Source organism: Pogoniulus pusillus, chromosome 9, assembly GCF_015220805.1.
Source record: "Pogoniulus pusillus isolate bPogPus1 chromosome 9, bPogPus1.pri, whole genome shotgun sequence".
Lineage (NCBI taxonomy): Eukaryota > Metazoa > Chordata > Aves > Piciformes > Lybiidae > Pogoniulus > Pogoniulus pusillus.
In genome coordinates this window covers 11,437,715-11,452,841 of record NC_087272.1, presented here as the reverse complement: position 1 = coordinate 11,452,841, position 15,127 = coordinate 11,437,715, and the positions used below count along the sequence as shown (strand labels likewise).

Below are 15,127 nucleotides of genomic sequence, written 5' to 3'. Positions count from 1 at the left end.
CTATTATGACAAGCAAGTGTATCTCCAGGGTGCTCTTCTGTTGTGGAATGTAATTCTAAGCCAAATCATCCATTAAGTCACTGAATGTGGGAAAATTTCTCAGGTTTCTTGAGATGAAAAGCTGATGAAGAGACACCAGTGACTCAGTTCTTATGAAGGTAATGAAGGAAGTTTATCAGCCTGAATTGTCCCTATTAATCAACAGCGTAATAATACAGTGATAGCCTCTGAATCTGCAGAGCTTTGGGTCTCTGTTGGGTGGAAGGAGCCTGAAAGACTCTTTTTTTAGGATGATGTACTCAGTATGAGACACAAACCATTTCAACTGAGAGAAACAAAAAAACAGACAGAACTCACATGTACACCTTGCTCCTGGAAAGGTGTTTACATGGATAGGAAATGCATGATTATGATGCTGCTTCTACACAGAGGGAGGTTTTTTTTTCCTTTCGGTTTTCATCCTCTGCTCTCTTGCTCCTTCTCTTTTTGCTAAGCCCTGAAATTTAACCTTAGAAAATACACCACTGAAACCAAAGGATAGGGTAGTTCTGTGGGTGTGTTGTTTCTGTGACACAGAAAATGATTCAGCATTTGCATACCTGCAGTGATGCAGATCCATCGATCCATACATCCATACCTTCACTTGGCCTTCCAGTGCTGATTAAAGAATAGCCTGCTAAGGGTTTTTAAATTGAGAGTGAGCTTCCTTCTCACTGATGAGCCTGGAGAAGAGAAGGCTCAGGGAGACCTTTTAACAGCCTTCTACTACCTGAAGGGGACCTACAGTAGAGCTCAGTGAGGGACTTTTACAAGAGCTTGTGGTGATAGGCTGAGGGGCAATGGCTTTGAGCTGGAAGAGGAGAGACTTAAACTGGAGATTAGGAAGAAATTCTTTCCAATGAGGGTGGTGAGACACTGCAACAAATTTCCCAATAACGTTGTGAAGGTTTTAAGGCTGGAAGTGTTGAAAGCCAGGTTGAATGGCCTTGAGCAACCTGATCTGGGGGAAGGTGTCCCTGCCCACAGCTGAGAGAGTTGGAACTAGGTGATCTTCCAATCCAAACCATTCTTTGATTCCATGATCATAGCAAAAAAATGTACTCCTATGGACAATTTAAAAATAATCAGTGCACTTAATAAATAAATTTCCTCCTGGGGAAATCTTCATTATAAGGTAGAGTGTTTTTCAAGGAGAAGCTAGAAATTCCTGTCTTGGCAAATTTTCCTCTCTGATTTTGAATAGTCTTAAAGAGAGGTGAAAGAGTGAAAAAATAATCAAGTCTCTTGCGGTTTATAAACACCAGAAAATGGGAGACTGCTAAACTGCTTATTTTTTTTGAAAAGGGGTCCTTAGAGAACTGAACCTTCAAAGATTACAATGTCACTTAGGCTTATGAAGTTATCAAGTAATCTATGTTAGGAGCTGTAGAAAGGAGTAGCAGAAAAGCATGTAAGGGAGGGGGAGCTGGGGGGTGATTCCCAGTGTGTCTGATGTCACATTGCTGCAAGACGCAATCTCCGGTAGCAAAATGCCCTGCAGATGCCGTAAGTTGTTTCAGCATATGACATCCAATTTTGCAAGGCACAGGATTAAGTTGGGCTGCTGCTGCAGGCATGCCTGGGAACTGCTTTCTGGTTCCAGTCGCATGTCAAGATATTTGCCCCATCTGAGGGTTTTTTTGGTAGAGAAACAGCCATCGGCATTAACATTTGGAGGAGCATCAATAAATTCTGATAGAAGCAGAGCAGAAATTTCATATATATCTGAAGTTTTCTAGTAAATTCAAGGCCCTGAAGATGAGAGATTTTTTTTTCTTTTTAAGGAAGGTGCATTAAAGTGTCACAGAATGCATTGGGTTGAAAGGGACCCTCAAAAGTCATCTTATCCAATTCCCCCATCAAGGTAATGAAGGTTCACTCATTAAGATACTTTTTAAAATAACACCAAACCAACTGAGTTAATGATGGTAACCACCTGCACATACACCTGTGGTGGAATGCTTCAGCTGTGTGTAAAATCTCTAGAAGTCAGTGTCTGAGAAGTTCTCTGAAGTTCTGCTTTTGCAGAGTTGTTCTGTACAGAGTTACATCTAAGAGATGCATGTTAAAATAACACCAAACCAACTGAGTTAATGATGGTAACCACCTGCACATACACCTGTGGTGGAATGCTTCAGCTGTGTGTAAAATCTCTAGAAGTCAATGTCTGAGAAGTTCTCTGAAGTTCTGCTTTTGCAGAGTTGTTCTGTACAGAGTTACATCTAAGAGATGCATGTTGTTATGTAAAGGGTTACATCTAAGACATTCATGCTCTGCAGAAGACCATACATAAAGGGTTACATCTAAGACATTCATGCTCTGCAGAAGACCATACATAAAGGGTTACATCTAAGACATTCATGCTCTGCAGAAGACCATACGTAAAGGGTTACATCTAAGACATTCATGCTCTGCAGAAGACCATACGTAAAGGGTTACATCTGAGACATATATGCTCTGCAGAAGACCATGCATAAAAGGTTACATGTTCTGAAGAAGATCCTCTCCTCAGCTAACAGTTTCTATAAGTGCAATTACTTATTTTCTATACATCACTCATATATAATTTGGTCTTATGATATGATTCCTGTTAAAACCCAAAAGTCAAGCCTCTTATCCTAAAGAATAGTGCAAAAGTAATCCAAAAGAAAGAGGTTTTGCATCCATCATAATGAATTCTGATTAGGGTTCACCTGTGAAGTGATGTCTTGATTGGTGGGAAATTGGTGAAGGAAATATCTAATTTTCAATCAGCATAATTGGTGGCTCAGGAGGTTTGAAATCTACAGAAAGGGCCCTGCACCTTCTGCAGCTGCGGAAAAAGACTTTTGTCAAGCAGCAAGTAAATGGTTGGTAAGAGCTGCACTTCTCCCAAAATATTTACAGGCTGACAAGAGACCTCCTGGCTCTCTCTACAACTCCTTGCAAGGAGTTTGGAGCCAGGTGGGTGTTGGTCTCTTCTCCTTAGAAACAGAAACAAGTCATAGGTTGAGAGGAAATGTCTTCAAGTTGCACCAGGAGATGTTTAGCATGGATATTAGAAGAAACATCTTGGCTGAAAGGATTCTCAAATGGTGGAATAGGCTGCCCTGGGAGGTGGTTCAATCCTCATCCCTGGTGGTATTTCAAAGATGCAGAGATGCGGTGTTGGGGGGCATGGTTTGGTAGAATTAGGTGATGATTGGATTTAATGGTCTTTAAAGTTTTGAAATCACTCTGTGATTGATTCTATCTTCATCTCAGTGTTAAGACATGTGATGTGCATTCCAACACCCTTTCACAGTCCAAGGTATGGCTGACAATATTGATGAGCTAGATGTAGAGCATATGTAAAATGAAAAGCTATTCTGGCCCACAGAGTGTGATCTCTGTGTTGATACCCTCTGGTCTCGAGCTGGATATAAACCCATTAACAGCCTAGAAGTAAAACCATCTGTGCTGGTTTATTCAGCTGGGAACTTTAAGCCAACTTCATAATTCTTCATGCATGTTGAATGCTTGGCCTGATGTTACCCACTCTAACCTGACTTAATTCCATAGATAGAGAAATGAAGATGCAGCAAATAAATTCCCATACAAAGCCAGCGTAGCTCTTAACTATTTTTACCTGGATTTTAAAGGTGTGTGAGGACCAAAAATGGGACTACTTCTTTATTAATAAACATATCACATTGAACCATTTGTGCCAAAGGTTTTCCTGCATAGTATCTGTCTGTGAATTGAAGATAGACTAAAGCCATGTCCTTGAAAAAGGTACTTGCTTCATGGCAGTGAAGCTGGGCAGCACAGCTGAGCTACTGACACTTACTCTGGCTAGGATATAGCCATAAAATAATCATGGATTCATAGAATCATTTTGTTTGGAAAAGACCTTTAAGATTATTGAGTTCAGCCATTCCATAACTGCCATATCTGGCCCTCAACACCACATCTCTGCAATTTTTAAACACCTGCAGGGATGGGGATTCCACCACCTCTCTCAGGAGTCTCTCTTTGAGTCAATAAGTTTTAGTCAATAAGTTTTTTCTAATATCCAGCCTAAACCTCCCCTGGTGCAACCTGGGGCCATTTCCTCTCCTCCTATCTCCTGTTACTAGAGAAAAGAAGACAGCACAGATTTGCTGCTTTTCTGCTTCTGAATTGTGAAACTGCACTCAGGTGTGTGTATCCCAGAGGAGAACCCTCTTGGATGTGCATGGTTGCATCCACACAGCCTTATACATTTTCTTGCTTCAGATTTTCCTCCCTTAAATCAGCCAAGGCATGAAATGGCCATGTTGTACCTGGGCATAAACCATTTCTTTTTGCCTTTCTGTGCTTCCTTAGCACTTCTCTTGTCACCTTGAGCTGTCCACTCAAGTGTAAAGAGAAGTTTCACTACCCACCTTCTAAAATTATAGTTTCCATCTATTAAAAGTGAGAGGCTCAAAATCCTTCTGAGAGGATAAATAGCACAGAATGCTTTGATTCATATCTGCGTGCTGGAAAATTCACACATCAAGTGCAATACCATGAATACATCATTATTTTGACAGCTTTGTGAAAAAAGAGGCAAGGGGATTGCATCACTCAGATTTTTAATTCCTGCAGTTTTACAGCTTTGTGTTTTGCCAAAGAATCAAAATCCTGCCAGCAGAGCAGAGCAGGTGGTAAACTGAAGGGCACTGTGCAGATACTATATAAAGCCTTGTCAAATCTCATGCTTGGCCTGCAAGCCCTATCAAGATCTCCCTTGATGGAGTTCCTGTGTCTCTCACCTTCTCAAAATAGCATCTTTTGTTGTTTGTTTTTTTTTTTCAGGCTTAGACTTCTCCAGCTGCAAGAGGAGGGTCAAAATAGAGGAGAGGATAGATGGCCAGTACCAAGATTTCCACCAAGATTGTTGCAGGTGAAAAAAAACAACCTGACTTTCCCCACTGAAGGACAGTGGCATGTTCACCACTGCTACCATGCAACAGAAAGAACTTCATGGGCCAGCATTTGGGTAAGACAAAAAACTGTCTGTAGATACCAGGGCCAGAAGTGGTGATCATGTAGCACATAGATGAACTGGAGTGAAAAAGACAGGAGTGTCAGGGTGCTGTGAACAAGGAAACAGCAACTGGCTTGGGTTGGAAGTAACCTTCAAGATCATTTAATTCTAAGCACCTTGCTACAGGCAGAGACACCTCCTACTAGACAAGGATGCCTAAGGCCACATCCAACCTGCCTTTGAATACTTCCAGCCCTGGAGCCTCCACTACTGCTTTGGACATCCTGTTCCACTGCCTCACCATTCTTGTGAGGAAGGATTTCCTTCTGATGGCTAATCTAAACTGAGGTTCTTCCAGTCTGAAGCCATTGTTCCTCCTCCTGTCACTGCATGCCTTTGTCAAAAATTCCTCTCCAGCTTTCCTGTAGTCCCCTTTAAATTCAGGAAGGCTGTCCCCAGAGCCTTCTCTTCTCTGGGCTGAACAGCCCCAATCCTCTCATCCTGTCTTCATAGCCCTCTAATCATCTTCATGGCCCTCCTCTAGACCTGCTCTAATAGTTCCATGTCTGTCTTGTGTTGGGGGCTCCAGAGCTGGACACAGCACTGCCAGTCTCACAAACCACACCCTGGGTGCAGTGAAAGACAATTTATGTTGAGGTAGGTGAAGGGAGGCTGGGAAAAAGGTCCTTTGATTCTCTGAGTAGTAGAGGATCCTCCCTTGTTCTCATGTCTCTGTGACTGTTTGCAAAGCTTGTCCACCCAAACACTTAGGCAAAGTGTGCAGAAGCCATGACTTTTAAAACATTGAAAATATTTAATATCCTTTTTCTTTTCCTTTTAGCTGTGGATTTGAACCTCTCTACAATCACAAAATAAGAAATATATAACCCAGAGAGGTTGTGGAGTCTCCTTCTCTGGAGACTTTCAAGGCCTGTCTGGATGTGTTCCTCTGTGATCTGTGTTAGATAGTATTGTCCTGCTCTGGCAAGGGGGTTGGACTCAAAGTTCTCTTTGGTCCCTTCCATCCCCATACATCCTGTGATCCTGTGATATTTGCTTTTTTCCCTTTCTCTCATCCCATGACCCTAGGGGCTGAGCCTTGACCAAAATAAAAGGTATATGCATATATTAGATTTTTTTTTTCAGTTTTGCTCCCAGTTGCCTTAATTTCCTGTGCTCCTTGATCTGGATCAGTTTAGGATCATAGCAAGCATGCCTTTTCTTGTGGAGTAGAAGCCTGACCTTGTTAAAGCTTTGACATTGACTTAAAAATACCAAGTGTGTGTCAGTGATGATCTTTCAGCATTTTTGCTCCTGTTTCCAACAGGACACCCAGAACTGCAAGGATAATGCAAAATCATAATTACAGCTAAAAGCAAAGTGAAATTCTGTCACAGCTCTGCAAAGTCTCCAGTAAAGTTCACATTTTTATGGCCTCGTTATTTCACACAAATCCATTTTCTTCTTCCCTGTCACATCTCAAGACATTTTTATTTTATTTTTTGTAAGGAATCACCATCTCTTTTCCCCCAATTTAAATTCTGTTCTGTCTGTTTGGGATATTAGGTATGCCTTAGCAGAGAAATTATTTTAATGATGTGGCTGAGTGCTCATATATATTCAGGCAAGCAAACATAAAATGGTCATTCTTTATATTAAGGGCCTATCCATAGTTTAGAAAAGGCAATAAATGATAGATTGAAAGCAGAAATGGCTTCAGCAGTGGCTGGTGTCTATTATGAAGATTATTAGCTCATCAGTTGGAGAGCTACAAGCCACGCTTACAAGCAACTTACACAATGGCTGGACTCCATAACAGCTGCTTAACTATGTATTAACATACAGCTTAACTCTTTATGGACTCTTTATAAAATACATAAGGGAACTGCTTGAGAGTCCAGCACAGAGCCACAAAGATGCTGAAGGGAGTGGAACACCTCCCTTGTGAGGAAAGGCTGGAGGAGATGGAACTCTTGAGCTCGGGGAAGAGGAGCCTGAGAGGTGACCTCATTCATGATTATAAAGATGAATGGGCGGTGAAGGGCAGTGTCAGGAGAAGAGAAGCAGCCTCTGCTCAGTGGTGTCTAGTGATAGGACAAGAGGCAGTGGATACAAGCTGAAGCAGAAGAGGTTCCATGAGAAGGAAAAACTTTTTCATTGTGAGGGCAACAGAGCCCTGGAACAGGCTGCCCAGAGAAGTTCTGAACTCTTCTTCTCTAGACACATTCAAAACTCACCTGGACATGTTCCTGAGTGATCCATTCTAGGTGATCCTGCCCTAGCAGGGAGTTGGGCTCAATGATCTTTCAAGGTCACTTCTAACCCCTAGTGTTGTGTGTGATCCCACAATGTGTTTGGCACTCAAATAGCAGGCATGACTGTGAAAGGAAACATAAAAATTGCTTTTGAATGGGTGGTCTATCAGCTCTTTATTTTGTTTACATGTGTAATATGATTTCAAAGGTGTCTCTGCCACCTGAGATGGAAGAAATACATCGATTTGCTAGAGAGTGACCAGAGAATGGCAACAAAGCTAGTGAAGGGTCTGAAGAACAGGTCTGGTGAGGAGCAGTTGAGGGAACTGGGGTTGTTATTCCTGGAGAAAAGCAGGCTGGGAGGACACCTCATGATTCTCTGAAACTCCCTGAAAAGGGGTTGTGGTGAGGTGAGGATTGATCTCTTCTCCCTGGTCTCAGGTATAGAATGAGAGGAAATAGGCTGCAACTGTGCCAGGGGAGGTTTAGGTCAAATCCTTTTCTTCAAGAGTGGTCAGGCAGTGAAACAGGCCCAGGGAGGTGGTGGAGTCACCATCCCTTGAGGTGTTCAAGAAGTATGCAGATACAGTTTCATGGCCATGGGTGTGGTAGGCTGGTGGTTGAACTCTGTGGTCTTAGAGGTCTTTTCCAACTGAAACAATTCTATGATTCCATGAACTGCACTATTATCATCCTTAACTTTCCTTAAGAAATAGAAGCTTCTCATCCTGCACTCAGGTGCTGCAATTTGGAAAAGGGGGTAGGGAAGAATCGACAAGCAAAGTTAGATATGCCTCAGAGTTGTTTGGGTAGCTGCTCTGAAGGGAGATGACTTGTGGAAAGAACTCCACAACACACAAAGTGTTGTGATGAAGGTACCTTTATTTGCTACTCCACTAAACCTGTACACCTGCACCTTGTTTCAGTAGCTACTTATGCTACGAAAGCATGCATATTCAGTACATGGGTAGGGTTAGTACAATTAGTTCTAGGAATAGGTGGGATTATTGCAATCAGCTCTTGGAATTCATTTCCATAACATCCTGCCTCCTCACACGTGCCCATTGCCACCTGGTGGCCATCTTTTGGGGTCTTTCTGCTGAAGGCTTGATGTCTTCCTTGGTTTGTCCCCTTTACCTATCTGTCACCGGTTATGGGTGTCCCAGGTTGAGACTATAGGGTTAAAACAGTCTTCTGGGGACTAGAAGATTGTTATTCTGCTATCTCTTTATAAACTCACAACAAGGTCAGCTTGTTCTCCTTTCCTCCTCCTCCTGCCCTGTGTCTGGTGGGAGCCACTTTATTGGGAAGAGCAGGGCCTGGAACACAGACTCTATGAGGAGAGGCTGAGGGAGCTGGGGGTATTTAGCCTGGAGAAGAGGAGGCTCAGGAGTGACCTCATTGCTGTCTACAACTACCTGAAGGGAGGCTGTGGCCAGGTGGGGATTGGTCTCTTCTGCCAGGCAACCAGCAATAGAACAAGGGGACACAGTCTCAAGTTGTGCTGGGGGAAGTATAGGCTGGATGTTAGGAGGAAGTTGTTGGCAGAGAGAGTGCTTGGCATTGGAATGGGCTGCCCAGGGAGGTGGTGGAGTCACCATCATATAGTACTCGTCTTCTTCAAGGGAGTATTCCTGTGCCTTCTCATGCTTAAACCACCTTTCTTTGTTTCTATCTGATTTATGACACTTTGTACAGTTAATGGTTACCTAGGTTGCTACATCCTTTATTTTCTATCTCCCTCTTCCCATATCAGAGGCAGGGAGGGAGAATGCTGCTTTGTCTCCTAGCATTAGTCCAATGCTTTACTGCTAATAAGTTGTTTTTTTCCCTTGTGAAATGTGTTTCTTGTTGTGCCATAAGCATGTTATTTTTATCCTGTTCACCCTGGAAGTGCAGAATAGATTGGTCCCTTCACTTTTGCTGCAACCTTTTATGTACTTTATTACTGCTTTTATACCTCCCCTTAGTCTTCTGTCTACTTTTAGTTCTCCTTGTTTCACAGCTTATTTTTTTTCAACCTGTAGGAAAATTTGTTTTGGAGCAGGCCCCTTGCTGCATGAAGTTCTGCACTGAAAGCATTGCTTTAGTGGTTGTGCCAGAGGAGTTTTAGGCTGGAGATTAGGGGGAAAAAAATCCTGAAACAGCGGACAGGGATTGAACAGGCTGTCAAGGGAGGTGGTGGGCTCACTGTCCCTGGAAGCATTCAAGAAATGTGTGGACATGGGAATTGAGGACATGGGACTTGAGGACATGATTTTATGGCCATGGTGGTGTTAGGCTGACAGCTGGACTTGGTGGTCTTAGAAGGCTTTTCCAAGTGAAGCAGTTCTATGGATCTAATATTAGTAATATTTACAGTAAATTAATTCAGCAAGTATTGGAATTAAACTTTAGTAACATGCAGATACCTGCCTTGTGGCTAATTAACTGGTGCCAACTAGGAACACTTGTGAAGATACCTGATGGCTGTTGAGCCTCTGCAGTCCTTTAGGACATCAGCACAATGCTGACTGTACCAAGTCCAATTTAATCTTGTGTAACTTACACTGAGACTTCTCCCACTTTGCTGGGTTTTATTGCAATTGATCAGAGGTTTAAAAAATTAAAGTAGGCTAAAATATATTAAGCTTGTCATCTTTTAGGCCTGGCTCATCTTCAGAGTGATCCAGCAGAGGAATATCTGCATGCTGATGGAAGTGGGAATCAGTCCTATTATATGTGAGAAACCTCAGAGATATAGAAGTGTTGGAAGTCATTAGCTTAAGCTTGCCTTGTACATTCACTTTCCTCCAGCCAGATTGAACCTGAAATGATTTGGCATGTGTCCCTGCTGCTCTGTCATTGATGAATGCCACTTAGTGCCACATTTGCATGATATTTTGAGCAAGATAAATGAATACTTGAATCCTTTCAGAGGCTTTGACTTAGGATTTTTGCCAGAAATGTGATCTTGATATCGTTCTTAACTAACATCATGAATGTTATATCCCATGTCGTATGTCACAAAGTCCTGTACATTCATTGTTGTGGCCTGCAACTTCTCTCTGCCTGCTATACAAGCACTGAGAGAGGAGGGAACACAAGAGCTGCCCAATACTACCCTGTTTTTTGCACACCTTTCCTGGTAGAGTGTAGAGAAACCTGCTAAAGCAAGCCTTTAAAGAGGTCTCCTTGCACATGGGTAGAGCGACTTTGCCTTTCCTCACACACACAAGCTCTAATTATATCTAGCTAGAAAGCCTAGGCAGAGTGTTAGGTGTGTGGACAGTGGGGTGGATGGAGAGCTGGCTGAATGACAAAGCTCCAAAGGTTATGCTCAACAGTGCAGGGTCTAGTTGGAACCCTGTAGCTACTGATGTTTGCCAGGTGTCAGTACCGGGGCCAGTCTTGTTCAATATCTGTCATCAGTGACCAGGATGTAAGGAAAGAATGTACTCTCAGCAAGTTTGCTGATGGTGCCAAGCTAGGGGGACCCTATCAGGCTGTGCTGCTATTCAGCAAGACTTAGGCTGGAGATTTGGGCAGAGATGAAGCTCATGTTCAGCCAGGACAAAGGTAGGGTCGTGCACCTGGGAAGGGGTGATCCCATGTCCCAGCAGAGGTGAGAGTCTGACCTATTAGAAAGCAGCTCTAGGGAAAAGGACCTGGGAGTGCTGGTAGATTACAAGTTCACCACAAGCCAGCAATGTGCCCTTGTGGCCAAGAAGGCAAATTATATTCTGGGGTGCATTAAGAAGAGTGTGGCCAGCAGTTCAAGGGGTGTTCTCCTCCCCCTCTGCTCTGGTGAGGCCACACTTGGAGTACTGTGTCCAATTTTGTGTTCCCTGATTCAAGAAGGGTAAGGAACTGGAGACAGTCCAACAGAGGGCCACTAAGATAATGAGGGGACTGAAACATCTACCCTGTGAGGAAAGGCTGAGACACCTGGGCTACTTAGCCTGGAGAAGATCTCCTCAATGCTGACTAGTAGCTAAAGGGCAGGTGTCAATCAGCTCTAGGTGATGCTTCTTTAACAGAGGTTTGGACTACTCTCCTGAGGTCTCTTCAACCCGCACCATTCCATGATTCTGTGAAGAGACACCTGCTGAGTCTCCTTCATGCCCACTTTAGTTCCAAGCCAGATCTATCTCTTAAACGAGCTTCCCTTTATCTGACTGTTTACAGCTCGGATGCCATACTCATTATTTATTTAATGAAACTTCTCAGTAAAATAGAACAGCCATTCATAAGCCCCTGACAACAAACAATCATGGCAATTGCCTTTGAATTTCCCTAATTTGCTTGCAAGAGTCAGAACAATGCGGGAGAATAATTGCAGTTATTAAAAGAAATTGCTGCAGGCAAAATAGAGCCCGTTTGAAAATTCAAATCCAGGAAAAACAGAAAGGAGGGGGAGAGGTAAAAAGGAGAACCACCTAGTAAGAGCCTTGTGCTCCCTAGGTCCTTTTGTCTGTGTAATGAGAGACTTCACCCTGTTCTTTCCCCAAGAACTGTTATTTAGAGAGAAAATCAAAGCATTTAGTATCAGCTTAGTCAAGCTGTGCACGGCAGCGCCTTGCCTGGCAGAGCCATTGGAAAGCTGTTTTATTCCATCTGCTTCATGCCAATGCAAAGTTGTCTCTTTCTGGAAACTAAGTGTGATGGAAACCACTATGAGGAGAACTCACACTGCCATCAGCTACTGTACAGCATGGACTGTAACTCCTTCCTGAACTAGAACCAGATTGATTGTGAACATGAGAGAAGGGAGGAGCTTTGGAGATCACTAAGTCCAAGAAGTCTGTAGGATTTTCATAAAATCATTAAGATTGGAGAAGACCTCAAAGATCATTGAGTCCAACCATTAAGCCAACACCACTATGCCCACTTAACCGTGTCTCATTTCCTCCCTTTTTAACACTTCCAGAGATGGTGACTCCAACACCTCCCTGGGCAAGGCCTCTTCCAGTGCCTGGCCACTCTTTCAGGAAAGTTTTTCCTAATATCCAATTTAAATCTCCCCTGGGCCACCTTGAGGCAGTTTTCTCTCATCCTAATATTAGTAACTTGGGACAAGAGATTGACAGCCACCTCCCTCCAGCCTTCTTTCAGGGAGTTGTAGAGAGCAATAAGGTCTTCCCTCAGGCTTCTTTTTGCCATACTAACCAATCCCAATTATTTCAAACACTCCTTGCCAGACCTGCACTCTAGATCCTTCACCAGCTTTATGCCTGTCTCTGGACAGGCTCCAGCATCTCTGTAGTGAAGGCTTCAGAACTGAATGCAGAAAAAAATTGGGTTGTTAAAGGTGTGTCTATAGAGCCCTGGGGGTTCCCATTAGTGCAAGCCAACCTGAGAAGTGATGAAGCACTGTTTGCCTTTGGTCATGCAGAAAAGCTCTAATTAATGGCAGAAGGAAACTATTTCTGTGCCTAGCCTCCTTAGAAAAGTAAGAGTTATAGAATGGTTTTGATTGGAAGGGACTTTCAAGACCGTCTAGTTCTAACCTCCTTGCAATGGGCAGGGACACCTTCCACTAGATCAGATTGCTCAAGGCCTTTTCCAACCTGGCCTTGAACATCTCCAGGGAGGGGCCATCCACAAACTCCCTATGCAAACTATTCCAGTGTCTCACCACCTTCATTGGAAAGAATTTCTTCCTAGTCTCCAGTCTAAATCTACCCTCCTCAAGTTTCCATCCATTTGTCTTGTTCTGTCACTACAGGCCTCTGTGAGAAGTCCCTCCCCAGCTTTTTTGTAGGCCCTCTTCAGATACTGGAAGGCTGCTTTAAGGCCTCCCTGGAGCTTTCTCTTCTCTAGGCTGCACAGCCCTAACTCTCTCAGCCTGTCCCCATAGGGGAGGTTCTTCAGCCCTCCAATCATCTTTGTGGCCTCCTTTGGACCTGCTCGAATAGTTCCATGTCTTTCTAGTGCTGGGGGCTCCACTACTGGATGCAGTACTCCAGGTGGGGTCTTATGATAGCAGGGGTAGAATCACCTCCCTTGTCTTGCTGGTCACACTTCTTTTGATGCAGCCTAGCACACGTCTGCCTTCCGGGCTACAAGTGCACATTGCCAACTCATGTTGAGTTTGACATTAGCCAACATCCCTAAGTCCTTCTCCTTGAGATTCCTCTCAAGCCACTCCTGTGTTTGTGTCTGTTGCTGCCCTGACTCAGGTGCAGGACCTTGAGTATGGCTTTGTTGAACCTTCTGAGGTTCAAAGGCTGGGACAAAGGCCTGTGTGGGGTTCCTCTAGATGACATCCCTTCCATCCAGTGTGTCAGCTGTACCACACAGGAGTCAAGCTCAGTTAAAGACTGCAATATGAAGCAAGGTGATGCTGATGTGTCTGTACAGCAGACGCCTGAGAAGCCAGATGGCACTGTAAGGAATCTGTGCTGAACACAAGCCACATGCCTTTGTCCCAGCCACCTCAATAGTGCTTTCTCCAGCATAACTGAGCATGGAGGTGACTCTGGCCTCTGAGTACAAATGAAATGTATTTGGCTCTCCCATTATTTTACAAGGAGATAACAGAACAAAGGATTGCTGCAACTTGAGGGCAAGAGCCCTCATTTTCTCTCCAATCCACCTCAGTAGAAAAAAAAAATACTTTGTATTGGCCTGTGATCTTCCCTTCTGCAAGTCAAAGCCCTTTGAGTTCCCACTGCAACTAATGGCAGTTTACCTGCAATTTTTCAGCTGCATCTGATACTCCAAATTTGCCACTGTGTTGTAATGAAAAGCATCCTGCCAACATGGAGATCCTTCCAAAGAAACTTGGCTATTAGAGGATGCAAGCCAAACACCTGTGGTAATCCTCCTGCATGACTGCTTGACTTCATGCTTCACCACAGGAGCGTAATGAGGCAGTGGAGACCACTGTCAAGTGTTTACAAAATGTGGCTTTATGACAAGAAGAACTGTCAAGCAGTGGCTATATCAGAACTTTAGCAGAAGATAGTGTGTTTTCTTGGGTTTTTTTTTTTTTGTTCCCAGGCATCTGGCAGTTTTAATTGCTCAAAAAGAAAAAGAAACTACTTCTTTTTCTTCTTTTGGTGTTTTGAGAAGTAAACCATTCAGTGTTTTAACTCCCTGCTTCCCTGCCTCAATTCCTCTTATCATAGTGGATGAAATTTCCTCTGAGCTGCCTTGCTGTAGACATCCAGTAGAAAAAGTGGAAAGCAGCTCTGTAGAGAAGGACCTGAGAGTTCTGGTGGACAAGTTCACCATGAGCCAGCAATGTGCCCTTGTGGCCACAAAGGCAAATGGTCTCCTGGAGTATGTTAAGGAGAGTATGGGCAGCAGGTCAAGGAATGTTCTCCCCCTCTGCTCTGCCCTGGTGAGAATACACTTGGATTATTTTGTCCAATTCTGGGCTCCCCAGTTCAAGAGAGACAGGGAACTACTAGAGAGTGTCCAGTATAGAGCCACAGAAATGGTAACCAACCTGGAGCATCTCCTTTAAGAGAGACCTGTACTATTCCCTGATCAGGGGCCCTTTAGCCTGGAAAAGAGAAGACACAGAGGGAATCTTATAAATTCTGATCAATATCTAAAGGGTCAAGGTGATGTGGCTGGGCTCTTCTCAGTGGTGCTCAGTGACAGGCCAAGTGAAATACAGGTTTTACTTGAACATGAGGAAGAGTGTTCTTTTGCTGTGATGGTACCCTGCACTGGACTAGGCTGCCCAGAGAGGTTCTGGAGTTTTGTTCTCTGAAGAATTTCAAGCCCTGCCTGGATGTGATTGTATGCAACCTGCTCTAAGTGTACCTGCTCTAGCAGGGAGATTTGACTAGACAATCTCCAGGGGGCCCTTTCAACCTCTACTATTCTGTGAGTGCATAAGTTAGATCTATTGGATGCCTCTTGTTTT

General features: G+C 43.7%; 1 long non-coding RNA gene across 2 annotated transcripts in view; it reads left to right on the top strand.

Moving 5' to 3' along the window:
- LOC135178425 (uncharacterized) overlaps positions 1 to 5,010 on the top strand; it is a 141,170-nt gene extending 136,160 nt beyond the window's left edge. For both annotated transcript variants that reach the window (XR_010303523.1, XR_010303524.1), the window contains one exon: positions 4,840 to 5,010. This is a non-coding gene — a long non-coding RNA (uncharacterized LOC135178425). The remainder of the gene's footprint in view (positions 1 to 4,839) is intronic.
- Positions 5,011 to 15,127: the final 10,117 nt, after the last annotated feature.